The sequence below is a fragment of the Euphorbia lathyris genome, chromosome 7 (assembly GCF_963576675.1).
Source record: "Euphorbia lathyris chromosome 7, ddEupLath1.1, whole genome shotgun sequence".
NCBI classification, from domain to species: domain Eukaryota; kingdom Viridiplantae; phylum Streptophyta; class Magnoliopsida; order Malpighiales; family Euphorbiaceae; genus Euphorbia; species Euphorbia lathyris.
Genome location: NC_088916.1, coordinates 1,406,475 through 1,420,555, shown reverse-complemented (window position 1 = coordinate 1,420,555; position 14,081 = coordinate 1,406,475).

The following is a 14,081-nucleotide window of genomic DNA, read 5'->3' as shown; positions in this document are numbered from 1 at the left end:
CAGGTTTATGGTATCCCAATACGCATGATTTCACACTCATCGGATACACTGACGCTGACTATGGACGGGATAAGCTGGAACGTAAAAGCACCTCTGGAGGATGTCACTTCTTAGGAAGCTGTCTTGTATCCTGGTTCAGCAAAAAGCAGGCGTCAGTAGCCTTGTCTACCACTGAAGCTGAGTACATTGCGGCTGGTCATTGTGTTGCTCAAGTCCTATGGATTAAGCAACAGCTTAAAGACTATGGTGTTCAAACAAAGACAATTGAGGTCAAATACGACAACAAAAGTGCAATTTATCTATCAAAGAACCCAATTCAACACAGCAGAATGAAGCATGTCAGCATAAGGCATCACTTCATTAGAGACCATGTACTCAAAGGTGAGATAAAGCTGACCTACATCCCAACGGATGAGCAGCTTACGGATATCTTCACAAAGCCACTGGCTCGTGAACAGTTCAGCATACTGAGAGAAGCCATTGGTATGTTTAATCCTCTTCAGTAAATTCCAGTTCTAAAATGTGAAATTATGCTGAGTGAATTACTATGCTGAATGATTTATGCAAATGCATGCTGAGTGATTATTATGTTGTGCACTTAACACAAAATACACATCAATACTGAGTCAATATGCACACCGAGTAGTAATCTTAAACTGAGATAGCATTCTTTCATACTACTGACCACTCAGAATTCTAAACACTTAGTATTCTAAACGCTGAGTGTTAGATCCGTTGCACTTAATGCTTAAGCACGCGAATAGCCACCTAGGATGACGTATGCGCCGAATGTGTCATAAAAGCCAGGATTCTTGTCGGTTGACAATCCCAAGGCAAAACTGACACATGGATTCGTTAAGATCCACACTCCACCGCTATAAATAATGGGTAAATCCCCATTGTTATCTTCTTTACGTCTACCGAATTCTAAGGCAAAGAAAGCTTTCTCTCTAAAAACTCTCAAAGCTTCCAAACGCATTCTTCAACTATGACTAAAGTTACCTTCAACATCTCCGGTGCTGGCCACTCTAAGCCTAGCTCCAATGAAACTTCCAGGCAAACCTCTGTGCCGGAATCTACCAAGGTCACCTCGCCGAGCAAAGGAAAAACTGGCCAAACCTCCTTTGGTAAGGGAAAGCCTGAAAAAGTCAGGACCTATTCAAAGGTCTTCGAAAACGTCCGAGAATGGAAGGTTGAGCCCTCAAGATGGGTATCTGAAGCATTCGTACAAACCGAACAACCCTTTTGTGAGTGGATTTCACAGAATGGATGGACTAAACTGTTTTCAATTAGGGATCCCACCTATCCTGACCTTGTAAAGGAGTTTTACCACAACCTCCGCGTTGCTGATGATAACCAGGACTACCTGGTAACCGTGGTGAAAGAGAAAACCATCTTCATCAACCCTCTCTACCTAGGGAATTTGCTCAAGTTAAAAACTGAGGGAGCAAGGCTAAGGAGATCTGGAGATCAGGATGGTACTGGGTACGAGGTCAACTTCTGTAAACCTGCAGGCCACTCAGGAGAAGTTTCAGCTTCATCTATGGGTCAGCACCAGAAGATGGCTCATTATCTGCTGAGTTATTTTATCTACCCCAAGATTAACTGCACCACCTTAGCAACAAACTTCGAGCAATGCTTCATCTGGCATATGCTGACGTACAAGCCGATCAACATGCCAGTATTCCTCATTGCTGGCTTCCAAAGGAGTTCCGGAACTCTAAGGCTAGGATCACTCATCACCAGGATCCTCATTGATCATCAGATAGACCTGACTGATGAAGTACAAGCTAAATGATCTGAGATCACAGCAGCTTCGCTGAGAGCGTTGAAGTTCGGTCAGCCTCTGAAGAAAGGAAAAGCTGCTGCTGCTGCTGCTGCTGGACAAGCTGAGGAAACAGTTGCTCCGCAGAAAGGGAGAAGAACTAAGGCCCCCGCTTCTCGTAAGAGGAAAGCTGTTGAGACTCCTTCACATGATACTGAGTCTCCAGCTAAGAAGTAAAAGTCAGCTGGTACTAAGGGTCAGGAGAGACCTAAGTCAGCTGAGAAAAGGAACAGGCAAGATGAGCCTGAAACTGAGGTCAGAACAGATGCTGATGTGCAACCTCAGAAGAAGCACAAGTCTTCTACACTGACTCCCCTCGATGCTATCCCTACTAACATTGTTGTGCCTGGTGACTCTCACTACACACAGTGTTTAGGAACTGTGTCTGAGGAACAAGAAGAAGAAGTGCGTCTGGACGACCAGTTTATTGCACAAGTTGAGGAAGAACTAGATGGTGATAGTTCAGAAGATGACGAAGAAGAAGAGGCCAGCGGTCAGGATGACGCTGAGGATGATGAGGAAACAACCAGTGAGGTTGCAGCTGAGCAAGCCCATATTGTGTTGGCTGCTGGAGAAGAACAAGAACTTGACCAACACAATGTCGATCAAGTCCAAGTACAAGCTGACCAGCTTAATAGTGAGCAACAAGAATCTTCTCCATCTCACTCAGGAGAGTCTATACAGGCTAACAATCCTCCTAGAAAAAGAAGGTTGGTTAAGGCATGTGAGAAGACAGTCAGTGAGCCTCCTGTACAACCACCAACTCTTCCTGACTTCGCCATTCAACAATCAACCAAAGACCCTTTTGCCCTAAAACTCAGATTTGTTGGTAGAAAACCTGCGGCATCCATCGAAAAACAAACCTTTGTTTCTTCCCAACAGGAACATGCCGACCAAAATGCCTCTGCCACCTCAACAAGTCAGGTTGAGGCGATTACTGTCAATACTGTCCATCCAAGCATTGTGCTGACTCCAAACGTATCTGCCCCCGTCAGCACTGACAGTATTCGAACTTCTACTTCTCCACTCAACACTCTGCCAATCACTCAACCATCCCAGAAACTCAAGTGCAGATTGGAACCACACTTCCAGTCACTGACCAGGTTATCCCACTATCTCCTCTTCCAACCGGTCATACTGACGACCCAAATGAAGGATCTCTAAGCTACTTGAATATCACTGAGTCTGGCAAACGCATCATCGACTCAGTACAAACCTTGATCAAAGACCTTCAACACTCCTCTACTCCTGCTGCTGGGTCTTCTAATGTAGAGACTACTCAGCTCTCCCAAGTAACTCAGCTTCTAAACGAAGTTAAGGGATTTAAGGACTTACTGAGTATCATCATTTCCTATCAAGGACAGCAAGCTAAGCAGGATTCCATTGCTAAGCTGGCAGAGATCCAACTGACAACCGTTCAACACTTAAATGCTCTACAACAACAAGTTCAGAACCTGTCAACTGCGAACCAAGGCTATGCAACCTCTGCTGAAGTCAAGATGCTCTTCGCTCAGCTTTACACTGAGCAACTTAAGACCAATGAGTAGATGGTCTCGTACTCTCAGTGCTCAGTAGAGCAAATTGGTGAGGCTGTTCGATTGTTGAATCTGAACAAGCAAGAGATGGACACTGACGCTATGAAACAGAATGAAATGCTGTCCATCACCAGACAAACCTTCAACCATATTCGTCATAGCAATATTCAGCGTCAGTACTTTGACACATACTTACTCAAAACATTCCACCAAGTCATTGCTGGCCTGACCGATGCACTTACATGGATAGGCAAATCTCAAGCCTTCACAGTTAGTATGATCAGCGCTGCCGAACTCAATATTCCCGCTGAAGTCTCAGATCAGGGAGTTGCTACTTTTGATGGAGTCAATGAAAGCGCTGACAGACTTAAAGCACTATCCAACGAACTGACCAGGGCCGTCTTAACCGACAGCTTTAGGATTCCTCATCTCGATGCTGACAAAATGGGGGAGAAAGAACAAGCGAGAACACAACCTCGAACACAGCATGGATCTAGTCAATCCCAACAAAAGAAAAAGAAATAGATATATGCTAGCTCAGTATAGACTAAGCATGATGTAATCTATATGCCTTGTCTTTAAATTTTTGTTGGTAAACACTGACTACCGATATCAATATATCATACCTGCATCTTTCATTCTATTCCTGAGTTATGATATATGTCGCTGTGTGCTGTGTATTATGTATCTTCAATTAAATCAGCTATGTTTAATACTTATAAAAACTTATTGATTGAACCAAATGCTGATAACATGTTTGACACTGACCTATATGTGTATAAAACATTGCCTTATAAAACTCATTGAACAACAAATTACTCAGCGCCCTCTGAATGATAAAACCTTCCGCTTAAACACTGAGTAGAATAGAATATGTTCCATGAGCTGACCTATATCTGAACAACTGACCTTAGACTTACTCGATTAAACCTTTAAATGTTTAGAGTAAAACTAAGTCAGTAGCTCAACCCTTACGGGGGAGTTTGCTAAGTTATATTAGGTCAACTATCATGGGGGAGCTCAACACTGAGTTCCTCGCTGAATAGTTTTGCCAACATCAAAATGGGGGAGTTTGTTGAAACACCTTTCCACATAATTTTGATTTGACAAAATTGTTTAAGTGTAATTAAAAACATATTCTAAACACACTAAGTTTAAATGCTTTGATTTATTCTACTAATGTGTTTGTTCAATGTTGAGTTAAATTGATTATAAGACATAAGGATTAAAAGGCCCAAGCCCAACACAACAGTCAAAGCCCAAGTCAAACTGTTCAATGCAACTCGGCCCGCGTTCATCAAAACGGTGTCGCTGTGTACAAAATGCAACTCAGCAAGAGAAGGATCTAGAAGACCTTCAGAGAACAACTTCGGAACGAAGCTGCTGAGTTGATTCGACAAAGCGTACAAAACAGCAGCTGGCTAAGGAAAACTTCTAGACAAAGTATTTCCACTTTGGGTAAAGTTCAGACGACACAGTATGCTGTCTAGTTGACTTTACCATAAAAGGAGAGACACTCTACCGAGCTGACCAAAAGCTGACCGAGGACAGAAGATACACAAATCTGATTGGCTGAGAGCTCTGAGCAAGTCAGGATGACAACGACAGGAAGTCGTTTCCCTCCAACAGTTATTTCGAAATTCGAAATGACCGATGCCTCAAGACGTCTCTATAAATAGTGCCATCAGAAGCTTCATTCAACACAGAACTTGATCAAGCTATTACGCTGACCAAATTTCTACGCAAGTTCTGCAAGCAAAAAGCAAAGCAAATCTTACACTGCAGTTCATATATTTATGTAAAAGTCTAGAGTGATTATTCAATCATCTAAGGTGTCTTAGCAATCATTGTTTAGGACAAACACTTATCATTTCTAGAGATTAGAAAGGAGAGGCTGAGTACTCGGTTATAGTACTCAGCGAGAGATTAGGATTGAGTAGAGGTATAGAGGAATGTACTCTTGTTATACTCAGTTGCTAAGATTGTAAAAGGTTTGAGGCTCTACCTTTAAAGAGCTCAGTAGAGGATTCGAAATCTCGGAACGTGTTCCGGGGATAGGACGTAGGCTTAGAAGAAGCCGAACCTGGATAAATCTGCTGAGTAACGTATTTCTTACCTTAAACTCCTTATATACATTGCTTGCTTAAATAACCAAAAACTGACCAAGTAAAGAGGTCAAGCTGAGTTGTGCGCATCGAACATCTGAGCTCAGGAATAGACTTTAAGTGCTATCTCCTGACTCAAGTTAAGAAACTGACCTAGTCACCAGTTGACTAAGCCAGTATCTTACTGATTACTCAGCGCCGCTGTTAAAACCTTTTCTCTTAAGAAAAGAAGTCTGCCCTAAATCTTTAAAAAGCTTAAATAGTTCCTAACCCCCCATTGGAACTATACTTGTAACGTTATAAGGGACCAACAGTTTCTTCTATTGCTTCATTTGTTTGAGGGGTTTCTTCTTCCTGTTCAGATGAATAACCTTCATCTTTGTGAATGATATTTGGGATTTGGGATTGTAAGGGACTTGGGTCTTGTTGGGCTTTGTCTTTGTAAGGAAACATGTTTTCATAAAAATAAACATTTCTGGATACAGAAATTTTGTTGGTTTGAATGTCCATGACCTTATAACCCTTATTCCTATGTTTATAGCCCAGAAAAACACACTTTGAAGCTCTAGGAGTTAATTTCATCTTCCCACTGTCCAATGTGGAAGCAAAGCATAAGTACCCAAAAACTTTTAGATCATACCAATCAGGATTATGGTTGTATAGGATGGTGAATGAGATTGAATTGTGTGTTGTATTAGTGGGTCATCTGTTAATGAGATATACTGCATGAGAGACAACTTCAGGCCAAAAAGACTTGGGGATTTGACTTTGATAAATAAGGGCTCTAATGACATTTAGAATGTCTTGGTGTTTTCTCTCAACAATCCCGTTCTGTTGCGGTGTCTCAACACAATTGGTTTGATGTATGATCCCATATTTGGCATAAAACTCTAGCATGGTAAATTCAACTCCATTGTCTGTTCTGATGATTTCAGTTTTTGATTTGAATTGTGTCTCAACATAATTGTTGAAAGCCTGTACTGCATTTCTTGTTTCAGACTTGTGTTTCATCAAGTATATCCAAACAAATCTACTGTGATCATCAACAATAGTAACAAAGTAATGCATTCCATTAAATGAATTCAAAATAGGACCCCAAATATCCATATGAATCAACTTAAAACAACTTTCAGCTCTACTGAAACTAAGATGATAACTCTTCTTTTTTCTGTTTGGATAAATGACACACATCACAGGCTATATGACAAGTAGAAATAGGAATTTTGGAATTTATGCTGTGTAGGACACTACTCCTTAGGATAGATGGATGTCCCAATTGTTGAAACACCTTTCCACATGATTTTGATTTGACAAAATTATTTAAGTTAATCCATGATTAAGAGGCAATTAAATTTAAGTGCTTTGATTTAATTGTACTAATATGTTTGTTCAATGGTGAGTATAAGTATAAATGAAAACATAATCAAAAAGTAAGACATGACGAAGTCAGCATGAGAACACAGCATGAGCTGAGTGGAGTGCAACTCAGCATAACAGAAGAAAAGCCATCTTCAGAACAAATATTTAAAGATGAAGCTGACCAAAGAAGCTGAGTGAAATGCAAGTCCTTCTCTAAACTAAAGCTTGCAGACGAAGCTGACCACGGAAGCTGAGTAAGAGTAACTCAGAAACAAAGAACAAAAGCGACGTTAATAAAGTCAATCTGAGTGTTCATTAGGACAACATAAATGATCCGTTTGCTAGAAGACAAGATCCGACAACTGTCTGCACCAATAATAGAAACCTTGGAATTACGCACAGAGTTAATTTCGAGATGCATGGGTCAACTGTCCGTTAGCTAAAAGACGAACTGGCACTAGAAGACACACCTGCGGGAAGAAGACAAGCCTGACGCTTGCGGAATTCAGACGACAGGATTGGCCTGCAAATCTGAAGCTGACCAGAACAATGTCGCAAGAAAGAGCCGTTTGAATCCAACGGATAATTCCAGATTCAAATGATTGTGCCTTCAGAATTCAACTATAAAAGGACAAGTTCATGCTTGGATCTGAAGCCGATTTTGCCAAGAAAAATACAAGAGAAAAAGAGAAAAGATACAAAGCACATTCAAACAAGAAAAAGATCTTACACCAAACTTCTATTTCTGTGTAAAAGCTAGATTGATTTTGTAATCATCTAAAGTGTTCTTCATCTAGAAAGAACAATTTTGTATCAATTGTAAAATTGAGAGAGTGGTGCTGAGTACTCGGTTTTAAGTATTCAGTGGTAGAGAAATCTAGGTGTTCGGTTATAGCACTTAGTAGGAGTTGAGTAGACGAATAGAGGAAGGTACTCTTGCATATTCAACTGCCTTGTAAACGGTTTGTGCTCTACCTTTAAAGAGCTCAGTATTGGATTGAAAAAGCCCGGAGGGACTCTGGGGACTGGACGTAGGCAGAGAGGCCGAACCAGGATAAGTCGTGCTGAGTAATTTCTAACTCTCTCTCAATATATCTATATATGTGTTGTCTGATTAAATTGCTCAGGATATAAATTGTAAAAGCTGACACTGAGTAATCTTGGTGCTGAGTTGGAAGTTGACCTCAAGTGTTAATTCCCAACTCACAAGTAAAACAGTTCTAGTCAGCATCTGACTAAAGCTATCTTACATTTCTCGGTCGTGCTGACCTAAACTAAGTTAAGTAACTTAAAGAATTAATTAAGTCAGCATTATTTAGCGAAAAAGTTACATTAGTTCCTAACCCCCCCTTGGAACTAATCACACGGGACCAACACCAATCTTATATGCCAAGTGGCAGAATTGGAACTGATGGAAGCAATAATGTTGTGTTGTGGATTGAGACGGGTGTCCAGGTAGTAGAGTCCTATTGTCATCCTAACAGATCCAATCTTCTGACAGGTCCCCAGATCCTGAATAATGCAACTCTGTGATGTAAAATGGAGGCATAAGTTTGAATTGGATGTGAGTTTACTGCTAGATATGAGGTTATAATTGAATTGAGGTACAAACAAGGCATCAGGAAGTATAAGTTTGGGGCTAAGTTGCACTATGCCAATATGTGTGACTGACACGATGGCATTGGTTGGTAATTGCACTGAAACACCAATTGCATTTCTATAATTCTTGAAATGACTAAGATCACAAACAATATGATCAGTTGCCCTAGTGTCAACTATCCAGCTTTTCAGTGTTGCATTTGTAGTATTAGGGATAGAATTTATACCAGAATGATGATTATCCACTTTGTGATGACTGTTGGCCAATGCTACATGTTTGCTGGTTGAGGATTCTGGATTCTGGATTCTGCCTCTGTGGAATGAGATTCAAGATCTCATTATATTGAGCCCTTGTTAGCGTGAATGGCGCATCAGTTGAATCATTAGAATTGGTGTTATCCTCATCTTCTTGATAATTCATTTGAGTGCTCACCTGATTGGCCTTAGTGTATCTATTTTGATTGTTTTTGTTTCCATATCCGAGTGAAAATCCATGTTTTCTGTAGCATATATCTTCTGTATGGCCATCCTTGTCACAATAAGTGCATTTTGTGCCTGGTTTATAGCTTGATTTTCTGGTGTTTGGATTATGTGACTGTGTCTTGTTGGGTTTCTTGGGTTGAGGATATTGATTTCTGTTTGAGGATGAGTTTTGGTTTTGATTAAAGGCTACGAAGGCTGTGGGTTCTGGTTGATTGGGTGAGTTGATTTGAGAGTAATTCGGGTTACTCTGTCTTTCATGTTGTTAGGTTAGGTTGAAAACTCGATTTTGATTTGGTAAGGGATCCATTAACAAGATCTGAGAGCATATGGTGGAATAGGTTGGATTCAGACCTCTTAGAAAAGTAAAAACCTGATCAGACTCTTGGTAGGTTCTGAATTTAGCGATCGCACCACATTCACACGCAGGATCACAATTACATTTAGGTAATGGCCGGAAATTCAATAATTCATCCCACAATATCTTCATTTGTGTGTAATAATCAGATATAGACCGAGTACCTTGATTAATGAATTGAATGTCTCTTTGCAGCTCTGTAATACGAACATTGTCTCCCTGTGAGAATCTCTCACGTAGATCAACCCAGATCGCTTCTGCTGTATCAAACCACATAATGCTCTTCTCAATTTGAGGCGAGACTGCATGATTAATCCACGATAATACCATAGTATTACATCTTTCCCAGTTATTATACAGGATGTCGCCTGTGTTGGGAACTTTGATTGTTCCATTAACAAATCCGTATTTGTTCTTCGAGATTAAGGCCATCTGTATGGATCTAGCCCATTGATGATAGTTAATTCCTGTTAAAGGTGTTGTAACAAGAACTAAGGCTGGATTCTCATTTGCAGGTAAGAAATAGGGAATGGAAGGTGATGTGGGTGTTGCTGCAGCCATTGGAGGCATAACAGAGAAGAAGAAAGAAAAGATAGGAGAGATCTTTCAGATCTGTGCGGAAATGTAGAGAAGATGCTCTGATACCATCTTAAAGTTGATGATGAAATATAACTTTTGAATTCATAAATTCATATTCAAAATCATTGAGAATACAACATGTACAGGTATGTATATATATATACAACCTAAAAGCAAAACTGTACAGCTAATAATCCAGAAACATTCCTTTGGTGTGTTGGGGTATATGGGTCATTTACAAAGAATTGGTTTAGTCACCAATGGATTGACAGCACATGGATTGATGAGGTGGCAGCTTGTTGTTTTATCTTTGTGTATTGTAACACACTACACATTAAAAAGGGGACATGGAAAGGGACACTGAAATGGGAACATCAGATTTTCTTCCGAATTGTGGTTTTGCGGATTTAAAATTGTGGAAATTTTTGTTGTAAAAGAATTGTTCTATTGTTATTAATTTGAGAAATTTTTTCTAAAAAGTAGGGCGCAACTGAGCCGAGCCTAGAATTTTGGAGTTAAGCTCGAGTTCGATATAGGTTCGGCTCGAGTTCGATATAGGTTTTGAAGCTCGTCGGAGCGATTCGTTTTGAACTTTTTTTTAATATATTTAATTGTATCTAAATAATATTTTATTATCTAAAATCAGTCTTTTAACGAAGGAATACCAAATTTAAACTTCAAAAAACAAATATAATATATAATCTACAACAAATTTTAATAAAGTGATATGATTAAACAAATATAGAATCTAATAAATTCGAATTTAACATGTAGTCTACAACTATATAGTTTCAAATTGAGTTTTGGGTCAAACATTTATGTGTGGTTCAAAATTACTAATTAAAAAAAACTAATAAAAAATTACATAATTAAAATTATTTAAATTAAAAATAAAAATCAATAATATATATAATATTAATAAAAAACCTCTCGAACCTGCTCACGAGCTTTTCAGTCAAACCCAAGAAAGTTCGGATTCGGACTCATTAATGCTCGAGCCGGACTCGAACTCGAATCAAACCCAATCGATCCGAATTTTGATCGTGCCTTAACCGAACCGAACTCGAATAGTTTACGAACTAGACAGATTCGTTTACATCCCTAGAAAGAAGTATGTATATTTATCCAAATATTTATTTTTAATTCATATATTTAGAATATTAAATTATATATAATAATTTTTTTATTATTATTTCCTCTCTTCTTTCTCTTCCTTCCATGGAAACAACTATTTTTTTTTTCTTTCATCCTTACAACCGGTTCGATTTACCAGTTGTTTCCTATTAAAAAAAAACTGTTTTTTCAAAAAGTATAGATTAATTCTTTTCATAAAAAAACTATTTTCCAATATATAAAAGATGGATAATTAATTTATTAGTCCATATATTTTGACAAAACACACTGTTTAGTCCCTATATTTTCAAAAACACATGGTACGGTCCCTAACTTTTTTCTCAATAATCTGTTTAGTCCTTCCATCTGTTTGTTAGATTTTTTACCGTTTATGACTTCGGAAATGACTAAATTACCCTTTACTATTTACCTTCAAACTTCAGAAGAGGAAATTCAATTTAGAAGAATAAGCTATTTGTATGGAGAACAAGAAAAAGAACAGACCCAATGCTTACGAATTTGAACGATTAAGAAGAAAATCAAGAAGAATAACATTCAAAGTTAATTTCAGATGCATTAGAGTTTAAAGGAAAGGAAAATAAAGGAAAAGAAGAACTCAAATCCAAATTGACTAACAAAATCTTCATGAGAGTCTAACGGCAGGAACTAAACAGTTCACCGAGAAAAACGTTAGGGACTAAACCGAGAAAAATGTTAGGGACTTTACCGTGTGTTTTTGAAAATATAGAAACTAAACAGTGTGTTTTGTTAAAATATAAGGACTAATAAATTAATTATCCATATATAAAAGATAAATAAACAGTAACCAAAACACGGAGTAAATAAACACCTTAAACGATGACGTTTGACTTCTTGAACCAATAATTCTGTCTGAAATTATGATTGCAATCCCAATTAAAGTATTAATTTTTGCAACAAATATTGTTTACCATCTTAATATATGGTAAATTACACCCATTAATACTGAATTTTACTCATTTTTTTTTTTTTAGCTTTCTCTCTGAAAATTCAATATCTTTTCTAATCAAATAACATCTAAATGATCTCAAAACGAAAATTTTCAAAAATTAAAGTTCCTTAGAATATCATTAACTCTTTAAATTTTTTATTTTGAAGCTGTCAACGATCGTTTTGAAACTTTGAGTGGCCACCGGTGTTAAAAAATGTAAAGTTCAATAGTCATACCGTTAAGAGGAATTGAAGTTTGGTGACAATAATGTTAAAATGGATAAAATTTAGTGGCCATGGGTGTAATTAATAAAGAAAATATTTTCGTTTAAGCATATTCATTAAGCATACTTTCGTTCTTCTTATGGTTCAATTATAGATAATTATAAAAGTCTTATTTCTAGTATTAATGACATTTCTGTTAGATTTATAGGTCGTTTTGCGAATAAGGTGGCTCATGCTTTAACTAGGTCTTCTCATTCTTTGTCCGAACTCGTGAAATAAGGTGCTATCCCTCCAGATTTTATTTTACATTTTTTATATATTGATTCTGTTTAATGAAACATATTTTTCTTTAAAAAAAAAACATTAGCTAGAAGGTCTTCACATAATTAGCTAACAACTTCCATTGATTAAAAAAAAATTAACATCATAAATATTTTCACACCTAAATACAACAAAATATTTTCCTCCAAAACAGAAGAATGTTTACAAAGATTAAACTATATGGTAATGATAAAAAAATACAACAAAATCCATTTTATTGATACTGATTTTGATTTATAATCAAGGTTAATTACAAAAAAGTACCTTGTGGTTTGGCCGATTTGCGATGTGGTACATGTGGTATTTTGTTTTTGCAAACACAACCCTATGGTTACAAAAATTTACATGTTTTTTTTACTTTGCCAAATTTGGCCGATAACGACCTCAAAATGAAAATTTTCAAGAATTAAACTTGTTTGGTATCATATTTACTATGAAACCATATTCTTAATTTTTCAAAATCATCATTTTTGGAGTTTTTTCTCTCTAAACATTATCTTTCTCTCTTATAAAAAACACCACCTAAATGATCTCAGACCTAAAAAGTTGAAGAATTAAAGTTATTTAAAATATCATTTAACTCTTGAAAATTTTCATTTCGAAGTCGTTATCGATGAAATTATGACAAAGTGAACTCAAATACAAAAATTTTACAAACCACAAGGTTGCGTTTGCAAAAAAAGATACCATAGGTACCACATCGTAAATCGGCCAAATTACATGGTACTTTTTTGTAATTAACCCTATAATCAATTGTAAGAAAAATAAAAATTAATCAGTTTTTTTTATGAGGATAAAGGCGAATAGGAAGACCATTAGCAGGCATAGGTAAAGGATTAAAAATGAGTTTTTCATGAGGATTAATTTTTTGAAAATTAAATCTTTTAACTAAATTATGAATAAAAATAAGAATTTCGAATCTAGCATATTCTTTTCCAGGGCACATTCTAGGTCCTCCTCCAAAGGGTACAAATGTAAATGGAGCTGGTCCTTTTCCTTCAAATCTACTTGGATCAAATTTTTCTGGTTCTGGGAAATATTCTGCACTTTTATGTGTTGAGTTTGCACTCTCAACTGACTATCACCTTGCTGATTTTGCTCCTGGTTGTGTTCTCTTATTCTCCTTCACTTGACTATTATTGTATTATAAATTGATTCTCTTTGCAGCTATAAATAGTTTCAAGCATTTTTTATACACTACTTTTCTTTCATAAATTGTTTACACTTCTTTATTCTAAAATTGAACTGAGCAATTTTTCTGAGTGTACGTATTAGATCGATTTTGAGCTGTGATATTAAGAATCATATTTCCTTTGTGACTGGGCTATTTTATCCTAGAGGCGGCCGATATTACTAACTACTTGCATAATTCAGAGAGTGATCTTGTCCGCGACTCATCCTATAGTACTGTGTTCGGTAACTTGTTCTTTCTCTATTCATGCATCAACAATTTTAAGACGTCCTTTGCTACTATGGCTACCAAACAGACCAATGGAATAGGTGACATCGACAAACTATTTCAATTTGAGAGGGCTTACTAACGCCGATGGAAATAGAAGATGTTGTTCTATCTGACCATAAAGAGGGATGTTTTTGTTCTTACCTATAAAAAA